Source organism: Phocoena sinus, chromosome 6, assembly GCF_008692025.1.
Source record: "Phocoena sinus isolate mPhoSin1 chromosome 6, mPhoSin1.pri, whole genome shotgun sequence".
In the NCBI taxonomy this organism is placed as follows: domain Eukaryota; kingdom Metazoa; phylum Chordata; class Mammalia; order Artiodactyla; family Phocoenidae; genus Phocoena; species Phocoena sinus.
Window position 1 is genome coordinate 55,407,499 of NC_045768.1, and position 22,129 is coordinate 55,429,627.

A 22,129-nucleotide genomic window follows, 5' to 3' on the forward strand; every position below is an offset into this window, starting at 1 on the left:
AAGAAGCACATGAAAAGCTGCTCAACATCACTAATTATTAGAGAAATGTAAATCAAAACTACAATGAGGTATCACCTCACACCAGTTAGAATGGGCATCATCAGAAAATCTACAAACAACAAATGCTGGAGAGGATGTGGAGAAAAGGGAACCCTCTTGCACTGTTGGTGGAAATGTAAACTGATACAGCCACTGTGCAGAACAGTATGGAGGTTCCTTAAAAAACTAAAAATAGAACTACCATATGACCCAACAATCCCACTACTGGGCATATACCCAGAGAAAACCATAATTCAAAAAGACACATGCACCCCAATGTTCACAGTAGCACTATTTATAATAGCCAGGACATGGAAGCAACCTAAGTGTCCATTAACAGATGAATGGATAAAGAAGTTGTGGTACATATATACAATGGAATACTACTCAGCCATAAAAAGGAACGAAATTGGGTCATTTGTAGAGACTTGGATGAATCTACAGACTGTCATACAGAGTGAAGTAAGTCAGAAAGAGAAAAACAAATATTGTATATTAACGCATATATGTGGAACCTAGAAAAATGGTACAGATGAACCCGTTTGCAGGGCAGACATTGAGACACAGATGTAGAGAACAAACGTATGGACACCAAGGGAGGAAAGTGGTGGGGGGGGAGGGGTGATAAATTAGGAGACTGGGGTTGACATATAGACACTAATATGTATAAAATGGATAACTAATAAGAACCTGCTGTATAAAAAAATAAAGTAAAATTAAAAAAAAAAATCCTCTATCGCTCATAAGGTTTCCAGATTTACCAGATAGAAATATCCAGCAACACTACTCAGCAAAGGGTTTTTGCTCAAACTGAAGTGTCATCTCAACTCCATGTTCTTCCTGTGTTGACAAAGCTTTCAGGTGTGGAAAACGGGGAGAATGTGATGATTCCAGGGTCCATCCCCACCCCACTAGCCTGAGGAAGGCACTGACCCAGCCTCTGTCTAGCATCTCTTCTGCAGGGTCCCAGATAGCCCAGGGCTAAACAGGGAGCATTTTCAACATTGCTTAGGGTAAGATTTAAACCTGAAACATCAGGATCCGTTTATACGTATCCTAGAAGGATCCAAGAGGCCCTCCCCTGGGTCCCTTGTTCTTTGCTGAAGTGTCCTAAGTTCCCTTCCCCCACTGAATCAGATTTAGAAGGATAAGGTTAGGGGGCTGAGTGATCCTTCCCTCAACCTATCCTTGGTGTCTGTATCTAGTTCCAAGAAATTCAAGTAGATAATATAGTACTATGATCATCTAATGTAAAAACTTACCGACTTGAAGCAATTTCCTCGGTGACATGTAGGAGATGTAGAAGGAAGGGCAATGATTGATAAGTCAGAAGACCTGTATCTGAAAGCAATGTGCTATGTGATCCTGAGCAAGTCACTGCACCTTGGTAGGCCTCCGTTTCCCAATCTGTTTATCATCACATAGCACGATGTTAAAGTGGGATCACAAAAGCAGCAGAAACCATATTTCTCTGGCTCCCACCCATTGCAAAATCCTCTCCCTGCCCTAATTTTGGGAGTCTCCAAACAGTATCTCATGTGGGTGCAAAGTAAGTCCTCTCCATTGCAACATTATGTCTTTTTTTTTGCTGTACGCGGGCCTCTCACTGTTGTGGCCTCTCCCGTTGGGGAGCACAGGCTCTGGATGCACAGGCTCAGCGGCCATGGCTCACAGGCCCAGCCACTCCGCAGCATGTGGGATCTTCCCAGACCAGGGCACGAACCCGTGTCCCCTGCATTGGCAGGCGGACTCTCAACAACTGCGCCACCAGGGAAGCCCAACATTATGTCATTTAATCCTCACAAAACCCTATGAGGCAAGTAGCATCCCATTTGAAAGATAGAGAAACTAGGACTCAGAGAGATGAAAATACTTGCCTCAAACCACACAGCTAATGTATTGCTAAGCAGGGACTAGAACACAGATCTGACTTCAGAAGGCTCTGCTCTTTCTGGAATATCTAATTGGTAAGGTTGGAAAGAAAATTCATTGATTTTTGAAATATTTTTGAAATGCAAAAATTGTATTTCTCCATAGCATGTCTTCTTTTCACGGTCGTCAGGACACCTGCTTCTAATCTTGCCTCTTATCCTAACTAGACAAATGACCCTGAACAAGTCACATCTCCTCTGAGATTCTGTTACCTCTATGTATTGGAGGCACTGGACTAAATCAGTTTCCCCCAGAAGCTTAGCTTGTTAAAACACAACTCTCCAGGTCTTTCTCCAGACCAACTGAACGGGGTTTTCTGAGGTTGAGCCCAGAAATACATATTTTAACAAGCTCCTTGAGCTATTCTTATTCAGGATAAGAATTAACTCTGGACTGGTATTTGGGAACCATCATACTAGACAATGAGCTATCTTTCATATCGACCAGTCAATTACTATGTGGTGGGGCCCCAAGCTTGCGGTCAAGGTGTAGCCACAACTGGATTTCAGACACACCTGGGATAATAGGCATAAGATACTGGAGATGGGCCCTCTAGGGACTGGTCTGCACGAGGTTTGGAGCAGACCCTAGGAGAAGAGAAACTGGGAGAAAGCAGTGTGAGTATTAGAGATTGGTCCCTGCACCCAGCCCCAAGGACTAGGGTCTGAACTCCAGAGAAAACAGCTGCAAACAGAAAGGGGTGGTTTCACATTATGTCACCTAAGGAGCTTAAAAAAGGACTGTTGCCTGGGTCCCACCTCCAGATCCTTACTTAATTGGCTTGGGATATGTACCTGAACCTTGGAATTTTTAAAAGCTTCCCAAGCGATTCCATTTTGAAGCTAAGGTTGAGATTTTGCATTAGCACACGGGACAGAAAGCCCTCTAAATGAGATGGCTTTACATGTTAAAGACATACCCTTACAATGGCTGAAAACTGATATTTCAAGGACCCTCCTGGTGAGTTCACAAAGAATAATCATCCTTTGGGTTTAAAAACAACTGAGATTCATTACAAACTTCCTTATTGCATTTTGGGGGACAAACTTAACACCTCAGTCATGTTTCAGTGGCTCTGCTCATATGTTTGGTTGCATAGAAAGGATTCAGTCTCCATGTGTGTGAGTTACATGAAGCCGATCCTAACTGACTGGATTTTTTCTTCTTCACTGAAGTGAGTGAATTGATCTGTTGTTTTGTCACTGCCTAGCTAAAGCCAGTGGGAGGGTGCCAGTTATCATTTGGAGAAAAGGTATCATTTTGAAGTACCAGAGACAGCAGATGAACTGTGTTCATGAAATAGATGTTTCACTCTACTTTTTAATTTGCTCCTGTTTGAGTTAACTGAGAGTTTCATCTTTATTTTTAAAGAATGACATTTACACAGCCGCTGAAACTGCCAATCTGTTACATAAACAACCTCCTTTTCCAAAAGGCTGGCGCCGCCTGGAGGCCAAATATGTGCAGCATTTCGGATTTCTTTTCAGAAGGAGCCTCTTCGACCTGTTGCTTCTGGCCTCAGTCACAAGGAATTAGGGTCAGGTGAAGCACATTGGATTTTGCATATAGCAAAGTTTTCTAAGCAAGGGTGGGGACACTAGAGTGACATTTCAAAGTCAGACTGCAGTGCAACAATGGGGCTGGGAAGGCCTGGAACAAAAGAAGCTTCTCGCTCACATCAAAAGCCTCACTTTGGAACCAGGTGCTGGAAGAAAAGCTCGGCCAGTGACTTTGCACATAGTGGCCTTGCACATAGTAACCTGGGTTTGCTACCCATATGCCGATGGAGGAGCCCAGACCTTCTGAAGCTGAACCAGGGCTAAAATCTGAAGGTCTCAGAAGTTGGTCTCACAAAGTGTCGAGATAGCAGCCCATAAAACCAATGTTTTTCAGAGCTTGGTTTACACACCACTTACATCAGCATCACCGTGGGTGCCTGTTTAAAATGCTATTTCCTGGTGCCTACCCCACACCCAGAGAACCAAACTCTGTTGGCATGGGGCTCAGGAAGCTGAATTTTAACATGGTGTCTAGGGTTTAGTTCTCACCAAAGCTTGGAACAGCTGTTGAAAGCCCTTGAGAGCATTGGGCTCTCCTTTGGTAGAACATGGCTTTTCTTTTCTTTTTTATAAATGTATTTATTTGTTTGTTTTTATTTTTTGGCTGTGTTGGGTCTTCATTGCTGTGCATGGGCTTTCTCTAGTTGCAGTGAGCGGGGGCTACTCTTCGTTGCCGTGTGTGGGCTTCTCATTGCAGTGGCTTCTCTTTGTTGTGAAGCATGGGCTCTTGGCATGCAGGCTTCACTAGTTGCGGCACATGGGCTCAGTATCTGTGGCTTGCGGGCTCTTGAGAGCAGGCTCAGTAGCCGTGGCGCACGGGCTTAGTTGCTCCGCGGCATGTGGGATCTTCCTGGACCAGGGCTGGAACGTGTGTCCCTTGCATTGGCAGGCAGATTCTTAACCACTGCACCACCAGGGAAGCCCCGAACACGGCTTTTCAAATGAGAAAGAACCCATGTGTTTAGGGCTGATCAGAGCTCTTCATTTCACACACACACCCAGAGGCTAACCTTTCTGGGCAGCCTTGAGTTAGGCACCCCTCAACTGGGCTGCACACCGCCAGCCTTTCCCATTGTTTCAGTAGAAACAGACTGGGTCAAGCCCCTTGAATCAAAGTGTCAACCAGCTAATCTGATCCATGAACTCTTGCTAATTGATTCTTGCTAATTAGCAAGATCTAGTCCCTGGTTCTCAAACCTTAGTGTGCAATAGAATCACCAGAAGCACAATTGGTACAGCCATTATGAAGAGCAGTATGGAATCTCCTAAAAAACTAAAAATAGAGCTACCAGATGACCCAGCAATCCCACTCCTAGGCATATACCCAGAGAAAACCATAATTCAAAAAAATACATGCACTCCAACATTCATTGCAGCACTATTTACAATAGCTAGGACATGGAAGCAGCCTAAATGTTCATCAACAGAGGAATGGGTAAAGGTGATGTGGTACATATATACAGTGGAGTATTACTCAGCCATAAAAAAGAACAAAATAATGCCATTTGCAGCCACATGGATGGACCTAGAGATTGTCATATGAGTGAAGTAAGTCAGACACAGAAAGGCAAATATTATGTGATAACACTTACATGTGGAATCTAAAAAAAAGGGTACAAATGAACTTATTTACAAAACAGAAGTAGAGTCACAGATGTAGAAAACAAACTTATGGTTACCAGGGGATAAGGGTGGAAGGGATAAACTGGGAGACTGGGACTGACATATGCACACTACTATATATAAAATAGATAACTAATGAGGACCTACTGTATAGCACAGGGAACTCTACCGAATACGCTTGTAATGGCCTATATGAGAAATGAATCTTAAACAGGTGTGGATATATGTATATGTATAACTAATTCACTTTGCTGTACACCTGAAACTAACACAACATTGTAAATCAACTACACTCCAATAAAAATTAAGAAAAAAAAACCAAACAGATAACTGGGCTCCACCCCCAGAATTTCTGATTCAGTAGGTCTGGGGTGAAGCCTGGGAATCTGCATTTCTAACAGGTTCCCAGAAGATAATGCTGATGCTACTGACCCAGGGACTACTGCTTCTCAAGCTTTGCTGGATATTAGAATCACCCAAAGAGCTTTAAAAAATCTTTATGACCAGGCCACAGCCCATTCCAATTCATTCAGAATATGTGGGGGTGAGACCAAACTATCGGTACTTTTAAAATTATTCCAGGAGATTCCAATGTGCTAGGTTTGAGAATTATTGTCTATAACTGTGGTTCTTAATACTGGTTATGCATAAAAACCTGTGGGGTTTGCTAGAATGCAGATCCCTGGGCCTCCACTCAAATAAATCTAGTACAGAATAGCATTGGTGGGGCCTGTGCATTGGGATTTTTGACAAGCACCTCAGGTGATGATGATGTAAACCAGAGACCCTTTAGTGGCACATCAGAATCTCATGAGGAGCTTTTTAAACACCAGTGTCTGCTTGCCCAGAGATTCTGATTCAGTTGGCTTAGGGTACAGCCCTGGCATCTGTAATTTTCATAGCTCCCCAGTTATTTTAATATTTTAATGTACAGCCAGGCTGAGAACCACTGGTTTGTGCATCAGTATCACCTGTAGAACTTGTTAAACTATCAGTATGTAGATGCCCACTCCCTACCCCAAAGTGAATCAGAATGTCTAGGACTGACACCAGGGTATGTGTTTTTAGCAAGCCTCAGAAAATATTCTGACCACAGCCAGATTTGAAAAACATTGGTCTAAATTAAATTTCCCTTTTTTAACCATGGACTTCTGAGAAGATCTTTGAAAACTACTGCTTTATACTAATACTATTCACATTGTTTCTGCAATAACAGCAAGCATTTCTTGAGCACCTAGTATATGTCTTCTGCTTTAAATACATTATCACTAATCCTTATAGCAACTTGGCAGGACTGAATTCTGAAAGGAAAGTAGGGATAATAGTAGCTTTGTCCAAATCCAGATGCCATCAAACAGCTTCCATTCTAAGGCAGGACATTCTGTCATGCTGAGCTCTTGGTAAAGATAGAGATGTGGCCCAAGATGGTTCTGAATGGCCCATTCTCTCAGGTGCTAGTGCCTTTGATTCCACAGGGAAGCTTCCTCATTGCCCTTGTCTGCCCACTGGGTCACTGATGAACATAACAACTTTGAGCAATGCACAAAGCCATTGGAAAACCTACTTTGCCCTCATTTTACCTCTACTCTTAGAGTACACATGATTCTCCTGAGCTGCAGTGGCCTTTGGCTTGGATTTTAAAAAGGCAAAATCCTCAAACAGCTGTAGCACTGTCAAATCACAGGACACTGCCCATTAGGGTGCTGATGACATCTAAGATACAGTCCAAGAGCTAATGGGGCGGAGGGATCATTAACGTACCTCAGGGTCAAAGTGCAAAACTGGAAATCTCCCTAATGGGTGTGAAAGCTCCATAGCAATTTTTGTTCAAAAGAAAAAAAGAAAAAAACAGGATGTTTTTGGTGGTAGAGTGGACTTCTCAGAGCAGACATTCTCATGTTGATATTAACCAATATACATAGATTGGTGAGAAGTCAAGATCTAATACCACCTGGTTACAAGTGGCTTTGCTTCTTGCTCATTGGAAAATTCACAAGATCTTCATGGCTTCATGGTCTAGTGTGAGGTTAGTATTCCCCTAGAATGTCTGGATCTATTCCTTTTTTCTCCAGACTTCTTCATACTTTTAATATTTTGTTACATGGAATAATATGTATGATTTAAATCCCTAAATAATCCAAAATGTCTACACCCAAGTAGAAGTTTATGAACTACAAATCAAATGAGAAAAAATTTTGTTGCTTTCCTCTATTTCCCACAACTGCTATCATCTGACTTTTGAGCTCCTGGTGTGCCAAGGGGTAGAAGTGAGAAGGGTGGGGGAAGACTCAATGAACTAACTAAATATAACTCATTTAATTCCAGTTTGAAACATTTTAAAATTCTATCTCACCCCAGTGTCTTTGGAAGAAATGCTCCATCTTTCAGGGTGTATGCTTCTTCCTCATTTTCCTTACCAAGATGGCTCCTGGACCTGGGGGTATTTATGGTGGCAGGAGGGTGGGAGTAGGAGGGATGGCTCACATGTCCTTGCTGTTGCCCACCATGGGGACATGGAGACTAGGCATCTTTTCCCTGGATACCTGAACCTGCTGACCATTGTGGGGGCCTGATCCCACCTGATTCTTTTGGAAACTCTGCAAACACCCATGCCTAGAGTCCATTATCCTTGAGGTACCCTCTTGGCTGCAAATCTTGCCTACCTCTAATCCAAATGATCTCTTATCTCTTCTGGTCCATAGCTGCTCTTAGCATTTCTGTGTTCTCTTTTGGGGGACAGATTTTCCTAGTTGCGTTCTCTGACCCCACAGGCATGTGCTACATTCTGTGAATCAAGAGCGCTCTCTGCCCAACCACGTCCACCCTTCTTCAGCCACTTCTAAACTAGCACTCTGGCAACACTGGAGCTTAGAGTTTTCCCAGCATGCACCCAAGGAAGTAAGGGATAAGCTCCATTACTCTGGATTCCAAACTCATAATTGTCTGGCGACATTTCACCCTGGTTCAGTCTAACTCTCTTTCTGTCCCAGGCTAACATGTGCACAGCTCCAGTGTGGCTGGAGAAAAACTCATGATTATGAAGACTGGTCTCATTTTAAATCTGAAGTCACTCATCTCACGTAGGCCTTAATGCTGCCCTAGATCATTTTCTCTCCCATTCGCCTCCATGACTTATTTCATGCTTTCTCTCATCTCCCCAAACTCCTAGCACTTCCTCATCAATACTCATTTTCAGCTGATGAAGGGGCATTCAATTCACTGAGAATATGAAAACTGATAGAAAAGCATCCACAGGCTTACACCATCACTTCTACCCAGCTCTTGCAGCTGTGCCCATATATTCTGCCTTCCCTGTTACTGAGGACAAGCAATCCATTGTTAATTAAAGACAACTCCACATGAACATTAGATCCCATTGCCAGCAATTCTCCCCTGTCTCCTGCATCATCACCTTTTTTCTCTCTGTTAATTTAATCCCACTTAAACATACTGAAATTTCTTTTCTACCTTGAACCTACATCCTCATCCATCCCCTTCTATCACCCCACTTCTCTGCTGCCCTTTACAGCAAAGCTCCTCTTAGGAGTTGGCTATATTTATTTTGATTTCCTCCATGGTTCCCCTTTTTCCCCCCTGCCACCATTCCACTGAAGTTACTCTTTGTAAGGCCACTAATGACTTCCTATTGCTCAGTCTAGTGGTCAACTCCCAGTCCTCATCCTACTTAACATGCCAGCAGCATTTGACAAGGTTGATTGAGATTTCTCCTTGAAATACTGTCTTTACTTGGCTTCCTAGAAATCCTGGTTTTCTTCTGACTTCATTATCAACTCATCTCCCACTCCTATTCTGACCTCCAAATGTAGAGTGACCCAGGTCTCAGTCCTTACGCCTCTTCTCTCCTGTCTCCTCTTTTATACTCACTCACTCTTTGGTGTTCTCATCTAGTCTCCTGGCTTTAAAAATCATCTATGCTAATGATTCCCAAATTTCATTTTCAGTCTAAACATCTTCCATGAATTCTAGATTCCAATATCCAACTGTATAGTCCACAGTTTCACTTGGATGACCAACAGGCATCTCAGACCTGACCTGTCCACAACCAGATTCTGAACTTTCTCCCTAAAACTAGCTCTGTCTACAATCTTCCTCAATGCAGGAAGTAGCAATTTTCTCCTTCCAGTTTCTCAGGCACAATTTCCTTCCTCTCAGATTGCCAAAGCTCATCCATTAGCAATCCTGTTGGCTCTACCTTCAAAATATATCCAGAATTCACACTTCTCAGTGTCTTCACTACTGTAACTGTGGTCCAACTTGTACTTATCTCTCACTTGGACTATGGCATTACTCACCTGACTGACATCCTGCGTCCACCTTGTCTCCCTTCAGTCTGTCCTCAAAACAACAATCACATTAGGTCACTCCTCTTTTCAAAAGTCTCCAGAAGTTTCCATCTCAGAGTAAAGGTCAAAGTGTTTACAAGGTCAGACACAATCTATTCTCACCCTTTCCTGCCACTGGGCCCCACCATTACCTCACTGATCTCATTTCCTACTTCTGCCTTTCTTTCATTCTGCTCTTCCTGAAATACCCTTAGCCAGTACCCTCACCTACTTCAGGCATTTGCACAGATGCTGCCATCTCAGTCAGGCCTTCTATAATGATCCTAGTTAAAAATCACAAGCCTACCCCCAACCCCACCTCTTTATGCTATCTACCTCCTTGCTTTGTTTTCTCCATAGCTTTTTTTTTCTTTTTACCGATTGACATATGTGTTTTACATATTTATTTATTGTCTGGCTCTCTCAATAGAACACAAGCTCATGAGGGCATTTTACTAGAACAGTAAGTGCTCAATAAATATTTTTAATATGTTTTATTATTTCTAATATTCATTACCCCCAAGCTGACGTTTTGACCTGCAAAAGAGCAACCAGGATCCACATATCTCACCACTTGCCTGTGTTCCTCATTTCCCCCCTCCTTAAAGACTTTAAGCGTGGCAGATTGAATGCAGGTGTTTATCTGCATTTCTCCCCAAACTCACTGTCCAAAGTAGAAAGTCAATAGATAATTTTTTAAATTTAAAATCAAAGTTACATGTAATTTTGAAATATGGTAGTAACCACCAGAAGATAAGCAGAGTTGAAAGTGGTTGCCTCTGAGGAGAGAGGATATGGGAATAGGAAGGAGTAAGGCAGGGATTATGTTGCTCAGTTTGTTTGTTGTTAATTTTTGTTCTTTAAGCGTGAGAGTATAATTTGACTGCAAAAGTTAAAAAGAAACAGATAAAATACAGTTATATAGGAGATTTTAATATACTTCTTTCAAATCAGTGAGATCTATGAGACAAAAAATAAATACAGATACAGAGGAACTGAATATTACAATCAACTCACTTGTTTTAATTGCTAAAGAACCTGACATCCTTTAAAGGAAAGACATATTATAAAAATTGATCATGAACATGGCTGCAAAAAAACCTCAAGAAAGTATGAAAGTAGAAATTTTACAGACTTCATTCTCTAATAAGAATCCAATACCATTAGAAATAAATGATATATAAAGGGAGCTTAGAAAATTAGAAATTCCTTTCCCCTCTTGATACAGCCCAGCTTTCAACAGCACTTTCTCCCTGGGGACACAATACATTAAAAAGCTTCATTTGACAATCAAAGCTGAGGGATGACTTTGGTGTTCTAGCCAGTAACTACCCTGCCTCTGAAGCATTGAAACTCATTGATTAAAAGGATGGGAAGCCATATGGCATCTTGATTTAAGAGGAATAAAAAATACATTAAATAATTCCTAAAATATCATATTCATTATTCATAAGTGTGGCTATTACTTTAAATCCACAATCATAAAGTGTCAATCAACTGAGAGAAAGCACCAGAACTGCCAATTTCAGTTGCACCTCTATGCCCATCTTTGGTCAGCTTCTCTGACCAAAGAATTAATTAACAGTGAGGCAGTAAGATTTACTGATGGATGGGATTTGAACCAATAGTTTAATCTTCAAAGTATCTAGATAAGTGCTTCTCAAAGTGGTATACCAGTTAAAACGCATATTCCTGGGCCCCACCCCTGACCAACTGAATCAGAATATGTGAAGCTCAGAAATGTACTTTTCCAATAGGCTTTTAGATAGATTTTTAACTGTGCTGAAGTTTGAGACTAATTATTTACATAATCCAATAATAATCTAACAATAATAATCTCCCAATAATCCAGAGTGACCTAAAAATCATAGATGGAAGTGGACCCAGCAGAGTAGCTTGTGTGTGTGTGTGTGTGTGTGTGTGTGTGTGTGTGTGTGTGTGTCTACTGCTTTACAATTATACCAAATGAATATCTTAAGAACACCTGACAGGCTTGAAATGCAACTATTTTATTGGGTTATTTTTTTATAATTTTGACTTTGATTAAGCCATTCTAGTAAAGGGAATAGTAGAATGGAGTTTTAGCTTGACATGGGGACATCTGGCTCTCATCTACATTTCCCATGTTATGTCAACCACTTCCCAGTATCAGTGTCCCACATATTCTCACCCCATTTGTTCATTGCCCAAGAGGATCCCCATTCAGAATGCCTTCCCAAGTTAGGCAAGATATTTCACAAAACAATAAAAATGTTCATAAATCTTGTAATTGATAATTCAACTTCTAGGAATATATTCTAAAATTTCTCAGACAAATGTGCAGAAATGTTTGGACGAGTATGCTAACTGCAGCATAGTTTATAGCAGCAAAAAATTAGAATCAGCCTAAGTATCTGTATCGGAATTAAGTTTGTCTGCATATAAGAGAACATTTGAAATAATTATCATTTAAACAAAATAGAAATATATTTCTCTCTCACCTAAAAGAAGTTCAGAGCAGGTAGGCAATCCAGGGCTGATATGGAATCTTCAGTGTCATCAGAAACCAAGGTTCCTATCTTGCCAGTTCACCATCTTCAGGAAATTGTTTCCATCCTTCAAGGTCCATGGCACGACCATGTTTGCTACATCCTCTAGACATCACTCAGTACCTGGGAGAGCAAAGGGAGACTAGGTGGATTTCTGAGCAATTGGGCATGTTTAAATCATGAACAAAAATCAAGCTTAGAAGGATTGTTTCAATTATTGCACTGGACCAGGCTTACTGGATTTGACTTAAAATTCAGATTTTTCTTCCCACTTCTATAATGATGAGACCTACTAATGAAATTTGGATAATTAATAGAAAATTTCTTTAAACATTTTCTCTGTTCACCTGAGTACCGCATGAGTAAATTTACAATCCTATTGCTTTGTATCTCTTTGAAATTTTGAAAAACATTTTTATTTTAAAGCCTCTTTCAGAATGCTTTATTATCTCCATTTTAGAGGTGGGGGATTGAATTTCCCTTCCAGAGTCCAAAGTGTGAAATGGGACAAAAGGACCCCTCCTGGCGTTCCTCTCCATCTTATAATATCCTCTTTCCTGTGCCAAGGAGGAAGTGAATCTATATATGTCTCACTCACTGTTTCTCTTGCCTCTTCTACCCATGATGCCCTGGGGCCAACAAAAGTTAATTTTTCTTTTACTTCCTCTTCCTGTCTCTCAGCATTTCCCCTAGTATCAGAACCAGCTACATAATTTTCAGAGCCCAGTGCAAAATGAATAAGGGCCCCTTGCGTAAAAATTATTAGGAATTTCAAGATGGTAACAGCAGAGCATTAAACCAAGTATGGGTCCCTTCTAAGCATGAGTCCCTGTGTGACTGGCCAGGGTGCACATCCATGTAGCTGGTCCTGCCTATACGCAGGTATTAAAGTGGTGGGTTTTGGACTTTCACTTTCCCTACTGATTCTGGCTTCTTGCTTAGACCTCAAGGCTGGTTAGAATAACTTCTTTACATTTAAAGGAGACTGGACTTCAAGCTTATTTTCTTGTTGTGGATTCAGAGAAAACCTAACTTGGTGATAAAAACTGATTAATGTCTTTTTAAAATATGGTGGGCATTTCCCAACCCTTTTTCTGCCAGTCACACTGCAATGTGGGTGATAAGATTTTCAGGACAGGAAAATAAAACACCTGAAAATATTTTTAAAACAGTATCCTTATCACAAAGGGGAAAAATAGAAACCTCTAATCTAAAAATAGATTATGAAACCAGAACTATTGGATTTGGAAAAGAACTGAGTAGAGGGACTTCCCTGGTGGCGCAGTGGTTAAGAATCCGCCTGCCAATGCAGGGGACACGGGTTCAAGCCCTGGTCTGGGAAGATCCCATATGCTGTGGAGCAACTAAGCCCGTGTACCACAACTACTGAGCCTGCGCTCTAGAGCCCACGAGCCACAGCTATTGAGCCTGCGTGTCACAACTACTGCAGCCCACGTGCCTGGAGCCTGTGCTCCAGAACAAAAAGAAGCCACTGCAATGAGAAGCCCACACACCGCAACAAAGAGTAGCCCCCACTTGTTGCAACTAGAGAAAGCTTGTGCACAGCAATGAAGACACAACACAGCCAATAAATAAATAAATTTATATATAAAAAAAAGAACTGAGTAGAAATACAAGAAATAAAAATATGTTCATTTAAATAAAAAAAGAAACAACTGAGAATTAGTGAACCAAGAGCTGAAAAAACAGCAAACATAGCACAGATAAACTTTAAAAATTAAGAATTTGAACAAGACACTAAGAGATATGGAGGAAAGAAAGGGGAAAAGTATAATTCTAGTAGAAATTCCAAAAGAATGGAATAGAGAAATAGGAAAGAGGCAACATTTAAAGAGATAATGGATGAGAATTTTAGAACCAAAGAAATACTTAAGTTTAAAAAATAAATAAGAACCACACTGAGTCACGAGCAGGTTAAATAAAAACAATTCCAAAACATTGACACATTGTAGTGAAACTACAGAATATTAAGAGAAAATAGAACAGAAAGAGAAGGCAGATTATCTAAAAATTAAAAATCACACATTTAGACCGGCTGCAGGCTAACAGCAAACTTCTCTTTGGAAGCAACAGATACCAGAAGAGAATGAATTACATCTTCAAAGTATTCAAGGGTAAAAACTGACACAATAGAATTCTATCCACAGATAAATGATCACTCAAGAATGAAAGTAATATAAATACACGTTTTATACATCCAAAGCCCAAGAGAGTTAACTGATCCTCACCAAAAGAACTACTGAAAGAGAGACTTTAGCAAGAAAGAACAAGAAGGCAGAATGAAGGATGGAATTCAACAGCAATGGTGAGAAAAGAAAACAAACAAAACAACTGTAAAAATGTTAGCTAACAATAACAAACACTCTTTTGTATTTAAAAACAAGGTAGAACTAAAACTCTAAACAACAGTTAATATGGGAGACTGAAGAGGATTTTCTATAGTAAAAATGTGCTAAATTCCTTGTTTAGAAGGATAGTATAAATTAACTTCAGTATTTATTTTAAAATAATGTGAGTTATGTATAACAAAATTTTAAAGGTACTTACTAAAGGACTAGAAATAGAATGTGTAACTTTCAAACTAGTAAAAAAGGGAAAATAAAGAAATGTGACCATCTAATAGAAGTTGAGAAGAGAGGGGAAAAGCAAGCAAAATGGAAAAACAAAAGCAAACAAAAAAAACTAAAATGGTGTAAGTAATTCCAAATATGTCATATACTATAAATAATATAAGCAAAGAAGACTCATCCACTAATCAAGATATTCATGGTTAAATCAATATTGAATGACAAAAGCAACTTGTAAGATGATATATACAAAAAAATATATGTAGGGTAAACTGTCCCTCTTGCACATTTAAAACACACACAGCAGAAACTAACACAACATTGTAAAGCAACTAGACGCTAATAAAAATTAATTTTAAAAAACACACACATACACTAGTACATATTTTCCTTTGATATATAAGTATGCACATAAAAAGTATTAAAAGTATTTTAAGAATATATCTTAAATTCATAACAGCAACTGTCCCTGGGAATGGGATAAGATAATGTAGAACAAAGGGGACTTCAATTTGATCTAAAATGTCTTATTTTTTAATTAAAAAAATACTAAAAGTAAATATAATAAAATGTTAGTGGGTATTGGGTAATGGTCTATTATTTTTCACACCGTTCTGTATTTTTTAAATTTCCAAAATTAAAAACAAACAAAATATAAATCAAGAAGGGAGGGGTGAGGAAAAATCTTTTACACAGTTGAGAAAATACTGTTTAGTGCTTGAGCTTATTACAAAGTATTCAAATATATATTTTAAAACACAAAAATACCTTTCTCTAAGAATTCTTTATTATTCAGATTTTACACTGAAAATAAACTTTCCATTTAACTGACAAGAATTAGTAGTTTTCATGGGCAAAAAGAGCAAAAAGTTTATAATCTGTATTGCCTAATGATGGACATTAAATGACAATGAAAGATTTTGTTTTGAACAAAATATTGTGGTGGCTAGAAATAGGGAGTATAAAATGGTACCCAAAGTACTGTCACTTATTGATAAGCCTTAGGTTTTTAAAATTAGTTTCTGAACCTCTTCAAAGAATTTAATTTTATATCTGAGCTAGAAATCTGGACCACAAAGAAGTCATGTTCAGAGAAAATGAATGCACAGTTTTCTTTTTTAAAAAATTTCTGGATTCTGAATCTGGAGAAAAAATTAAACTAATAGTGCTTCTATTTGAGTTGTGTTTGGATCTAAGAGATTTAATTTAATCTCTAGAGGGTTAATAGCTGTTCTTGGTTAAGAAATAAGTAAGCTAGATCATTTTTTAAAATATCCTCCGATTCATGAAGTGTTCAGTGTAAACTTGAACTATCATGTTTATGAAGTCAGATTCACAACTGATGTGGAAAGGTGTATTTTTGTCATTATAGAAGAAGCTTGTCTTGGTTCACAGTATTCCTCCTTTAAATAAAAAATGCAGCCATGTCTTGAGCCTTGCTAACATCAGTAAAGCTCAGGCAACACCCAGTAACACCCTCTTTTGGGTGGCTAACTGATTTTCTCAAGGTCATGAAGGCATATGGCTCAGGAACAAGGGGAAAACCTGAGGCTGGCCCGTGGCGACTAAAATTACATCAGGCTTTTTTTTTTTTTTTTTGCGGTACGCGGGCCTCTCACTGCTGTGGCCTCTCCCGTTGCGGAGCACAGGCTCCGGACGTGCAGGATCAGCGGCCATGGCTCATGGGCCCAGCCGCTTCACGGCATGTGGGATCTTCCCGGACCGGGGCACGAACCCATGTCCCCTGCATCGGCAGGCGGACTCTCAACCACTGCGCCACCAGGGAAGCCCTACATTAGGCTTTTTATGTAAGGTCTCCATCATTGATCTCCAATTTTAAAGTAGCTCACAGTTCAGCTTGGATTGTTTGGCCTGTGAGGGCACGAGAACACAGTTGGCTGGGGCACAGTGGGATATCTTGGGGGTAAAACCAAGAGACTTTCCTGATCTCCAGTATCAGAGAGTACAGAATGGTAACCAAATAGCCATGCCTCTTACAGATGGTCATTAAATGAACTCTGTCTTGGGTTAGGCTGTCTCTATGTAGAGAGATTTCTTCCATTGGCCACCTATAGGCTTTCATGGGCACAGAGATAATCAGGAGCAAGGCAGGCCTGAAGGGCTAGGTGTGTTATTGGGCAGTTCAGCTTGCCCTTGTACCTTTGTGCCACAGACTCCAGGAAACAACACTTTGATGGAGTGGTCAAAAGAATGAATTGGTCATAAATGAATATTCTCAGACATTGCCAAAAATAAATATTTTTTGCTTGGTGAACCACTGAAAGATTTTGTGAACTGTGAAAGAAAAACATCCCTTTGCGCAAAACAAGTCCTACTGTCTATACATTTAACAGGTGTAAGTGGCGACTCTTCAGGCTAAGATATGGGGTCCTCCTTCAGAGCTCTAGTTCTTAGTGGTTTGTTGGTTTATTGGTTTGGTCAGGAGGTCAGTTAGCTCTCTGGAAAGTTATGCCAGCCTGGAGTATGGCAGCCACCTCCCAAGACTCGGTTTCATCTTTTATCCCTGAGCAAACAAACACAACTTGACCCAACCTCTTTTTCTCTCAGACTCTGAGAACTGTTCTGTCTTGATACCTCTGTGCCACTAAAGGCTAAAACTGTTGATGCAAAGGCAATCAGACTTCTGTGCCCCACTGACCAGGCAAAACCACAGTTGGGGGCAAACTTCTATAGGCAAGCAACCCTCAAAGCCTCCACTGTCTTGTTGTGAATGCAGCTGCATGCTGTATGATCTGCTTTTCTGAAGTCTCAGGCCTCTGACCTCAGGCAGCTTTTTTTAAAAGATGAGAAGGAGGTGTTGAAGTTCACCAGCACCAAAACTAATCAAGTCTAGTGAGCCTCAGCATTTCCAAAGTTCAGGGGCCAGGGTTTGTCTCTGGATTCAGCCCAGCTCAAAAATGACTAAGGCATTTTCAGAACTGCTTCTGGGTATTGGCCAAAGGGTGGCATGTGTAGCTGTGCATTACTAACAAAACTAAGGATTGCACTGATTCCTTGCCTGAGAGTGTCTCTCAACAGGTCCAAGGTCAAGAAGTTACCCAAAAGGGGGTCTTAATCAGTAGTAGGCTAGAGTCCGGGATGCTCTTGAGCTAGATCTAGATTCCTCCCATAAACCACACAACAGAATTGTTCTCAGCTGTTTCTCCTGGGGCCTGCATATCCCCTGCAAGGGGATAGTATGCTCTGAATTACATATGCTGTACTTAATTTGGCACCTCTATCTGTTGAGTTGCTTTATTTCTCATGTCTCCTCTGTACCACTTCAGGAAAACTCTTAATACCCAAGAGGGATTTTTTTTTTTTAGTATATTTTTTAAAATAAATTTATTTATTTTTGGCTGCCTTAGGTCTTTGTTGCTACACGTGGGCTTTTCTCTAGTTGCGGCGAGCGGGGGCTACTCTTCACTGCGGCACGTCGTCTTCTCACTGCAGCGGCCTCTCTTGTTGTGGAGCACGGGCTCCAGGCGTGTGGGCTTTAGTTGTTGCGGCACATGAGCTCTAGAGAGCAGGCTCAGTAGTTGTGGTTCACGGGCTTAGTTGCTCCGCGGCATGTGGGATCTTCCCGGACCAGGGCTCAAACCTGCATCACCTGCATTGGCAGGCGGATTCTTAACCACTGGCCACTGGGGAAGCCCCCAATAGGACTTTTAAAATAGGGCTTTTAAAAGAGAATACTATGCTAAACTTGCAAGTCAGACAACTAGAAGCAAAGGTATATGAATGAAATTAGATACCCCAATAGAAACTCTTGAGTATTCCCTCAGGCAAAACTTCCTAATCATTTTCTTTGTGAATAAGATTCAGTTCATTCCGTTAAACCAGGAAACCTCTCTTTATGTTGTGGGGAAGAGGACAGAGCACCCCTTTAGTAGGCATGAGGTCCTTAGCCAGAGTTACTTCCTTGAGTGAGTGCATGATGATTCCTTTCTCTTTTCCTGTAATTAACATAGTTCTATACTCTGGCCTGAAATCTCAATTTTTATAGGCGATATTGGCTGTAATAAATACTTGCCCTCCAAAATCCATTTGCTCCATCTTACTGAGTCCAAAACCCCAGTGCACAGAATTGTCCAGACACAGTTAAACATACAACTCATGCAAAGCAGTGCACTGTTCACAGGGCTTTCTCAGGCCTTTCTCACTGTGGTCCTGGGACCAGGAGAACAACCACACTGACAGGCCTGGGGTGATGCATATGTTGTCCATGAGCTCCCCGGTCAGATGTCATTCTCCCTCCAGAAAGATATACTACCTCAAATTCTAACTTCAAAGAGTTATTCCTTTGGGTGAAGTCACTGTCATCTTCAAGAGTTCCCTGAGGCAGGAAGGGGAATGGAAAGTGTCCTGATTGTGGAGTTGGGCAGATCTGGGTCCCAGTGCAAACTCTGCTACTTACTAGCTGTGCAATTATGGGCCAATGACAACCTACTTGAGCCTCAGACTGGCCTTACAACCAACAACTTTATAGAGCTCCTAAACAACAACTTTATAGACCCAACAACTTTATAGAGCTCCTATAAGGCAACATCCATTTAGGCAACATATATAGAGTACTTAACACATGCCTGATATACAGTGTAGGTTCCAATAAACTGTAGATGTCCCTATGATTATTAAACACAAGCATTTCCAGGAACAAAGTTATTAATACCTTGACATAAAACAGACTACTCAGCTTACTTTGTAATGGTACTTAGCTAGATCAAAACAACGTACAGAATGTAGTTGGAATTAGATAGAACTAGCAACACTTCACAGCCCAGATAAGAAAGATTTCAGAAAAGAAGGGTAGGAAGAACCAAAGGCAAGCTTTATCACCTTTACAATCTGGCTCCCCACCGGACGCCATCCTATAATAGCGAGAGACACTGACTCAGTGAAACTGCTTGCCTAATATCATACAGTTAATTGAACAAGAACTGGAAGGAGAACCCATATACCCTGTTTCTGGCCCTGGGCTCTTTTCATCAAATGGTAAGCATACCTATATGATGGTGAAAAGGTCAGTGGCAGCAAAAACACTAGATCAGAAGTGAAAAACCTACTTTTAACTAGAAAGAAATATATGGAAAATTCCTCAGAAATATTCTATATCTTGATTGGACGTGGGTGTGTTAGCTATGATTACATAGAAATATCCATTAATCAAAATGCATCAACTGGACATCTCAGTTCTCTGCATTTTATGGTATGCAAATTACATATCAGTTAAATTAGTCAATAAACATATATGTTTTCCAGCCCCAGCTCCAACACCAATTAGCTGAGTGATCTTGGTCAAGTCAGTTCCCCTCTCTGGGCCTCAGCTTTCTTGTCTTTATAATGAAGGTTTATGATTAGACAAAGTCTAAGGTCCCTTCTAGCTCAATACTTTGATATGGTAAGTAAGACCTCTTCCTTTCATTTCAGCCTCTATTTTATGCCTGCTGGATTCATAAGCAGGGTCAAAGAGATTGGCACACAATTTAGGGGAAGTGGGCAGGAACTTAATGGTATGTTTAGGGGATCCAGTGTCTTTCTTTTACATCATTAACTTTCCAGCCACACTTTAAAGAACATGATTGGTTTTCCACAGGGGTCCGGCAATGCTACATGATTGAGCTGTGGGATGAGGATGATCTGGCCTCAAAGAAGTTGTATCTGCCACCAGAGATAACAACTTTCACATGGAGAGCAGAGAGAATATTTCCTGGACAATGGGAATGAATGACAGATATTAAACGGGAGGAAATTGAAGGCTCTGCCAAGTTTCATGATAAAATGCTATTTCTCACGGTAAGGTCAAGCTGTCTCTAGTGCAGCTACTGCTTTTAAAAATACAGAGGGAACAAAACACATTCAACAGAGTGCATCAGGCTTTGCAAAGAGTATATGATCATAGGCCACTTATTTCATTTATAAATGAAATTGAATGGCTATCATAGCTATAAAAATCACCAAGAGTGAATTTGGAATTTGCTGAAGTAACAGCTGAGAAACATCAGTAAGGAAATCTCTAAAGGTTTGAACCCAAAGCCCTTTGGATGTAAAATGCCCATTGATGTTTGCAATATTACGTATGTAAAAGGAAGGTTAAATTAGACTTTCATGGGAGAGCATTATGCCAGGAGCTAGGGTTAGCTTTATCATAATACATTAACAAGTGTTTTAAAAGGTAGAATATACTCACTAGAACTAAATCTTATAGTGTTCAAAGACCAAGAATCTGAAAACAAAATTTAACACATACAAATCATTGAGTATTAGTGCATTTACTTATGCAAATAGGATAAAAATAAAAGTCATATTTTAGTCTCAAGTTGCATTTTAAAAGTGAGTAGCAGGGCTTCCCTGGTGGCGCAGTGGTTGAGAGTCCGCCTGCCGATGCAGGGGACGCAGGTTCGTGCCCCAGTCCGGGAAGATCCCACATGCCGCAGAGCAGCTGGGCCCATGAGCCACGGCCGCTGAGCCTGCGCGTCCAGAGCCTGTGTTCCGCAATGGGAGAGGCCACAACAGTGAGAGGCCCGCGTACCAAAAAAAAAAAAAAAAAAAAAAAAAAAAAAGTGAGTAGCAGTCTTCCCTGGTGGCACAGTGGTTAAGAATCCACCTGCCAATTCAGGGGACACAGGTTCAAGCCCTGGTCCGGGAAAAGCCCACATGCCACAGAACTAAGCCTGTACTCCACAACTACTGAACCCGAGTGCCACAACTACTGAAGCCTGCATGCCTAGAGCCCATGCTCCATAACAAGAGAAGCCACTGCAATGGGAGGCCTGTGCACCGCAACAAAGAGTAGCCCCTGCTCACCGCAACTAGAGGAAGCCCACGCGGGGCAACGAAAACCCAACACAGCCAAAAATAAAAATAAATAAGTAAATAAATTTATTTAAAAAATAATAAAAGTGAGTACACTGCAATGGTTAATTTTATCTGTCAACTTGACTGGGTCACAGGGTGCTCAGATGTTTGATTAAACATTATTCTGGGTGTGTCTGTGAGGGTGTTTCTGGATGAAATTAACAGTTGAATTGGTAGATTGAGTAAAGCAGATTGCTCTCCCCAAAGTAGGTGGGCCTCATCCAATCTGAAGGCCTCAACAGAACAAAAGGTAAGTAAGAGGAGAATTTGCTCCCCTCTGCCTGACTCTCTTCTAGCTAGGACATCCAGCTCCGGCCTTCAGAGTCAGACTTGGACTGGAACTTATAGCATCAGTTCACCTGGGTCTCCTCTTTGCCAACTGCAAATCTTGGGACTTTTCACCATCCATAATCATATGAGCCAAATCCTTATAATAAATCTCTTTATATACATACACACACACACACATAGAGAGAGAGAGAACCAATAGGAGACAGATAAATAGATATCGATATATAGATAGGTAGACATTCTATTTCTCTGGCTAATACAGACTCCCACAAACGACTAATCAGTTGATTCATGTTAACATCATTCAACATTATGGAGATTAGCTATCAAACTTCACACTGAGCATAGGCTTTGGGCAAGCAATTGTC

At 40.7% G+C, this 22,129-nt stretch overlaps 1 protein-coding gene and 1 pseudogene across 2 annotated transcripts in view; one reads left to right on the forward strand and one right to left on the reverse strand.

Moving 5' to 3' along the window:
* GLIS3 (GLIS family zinc finger 3) overlaps nt 1-22,129 on the reverse strand; it is a 702,615-nt gene that overhangs the window by 576,457 nt on the left and 104,029 nt on the right. For both annotated transcript variants that reach the window (XM_032635005.1, XM_032635006.1), the window contains one exon: nt 11,977-12,147. The gene's annotated coding sequence lies outside the window, so the exon portion shown is untranslated. The remainder of the gene's footprint in view (nt 1-11,976; nt 12,148-22,129) is intronic.
* Nucleotides 1-22,129, forward strand: part of LOC116755003 — a 188,896-nt pseudogene that overhangs the window by 61,946 nt on the left and 104,821 nt on the right.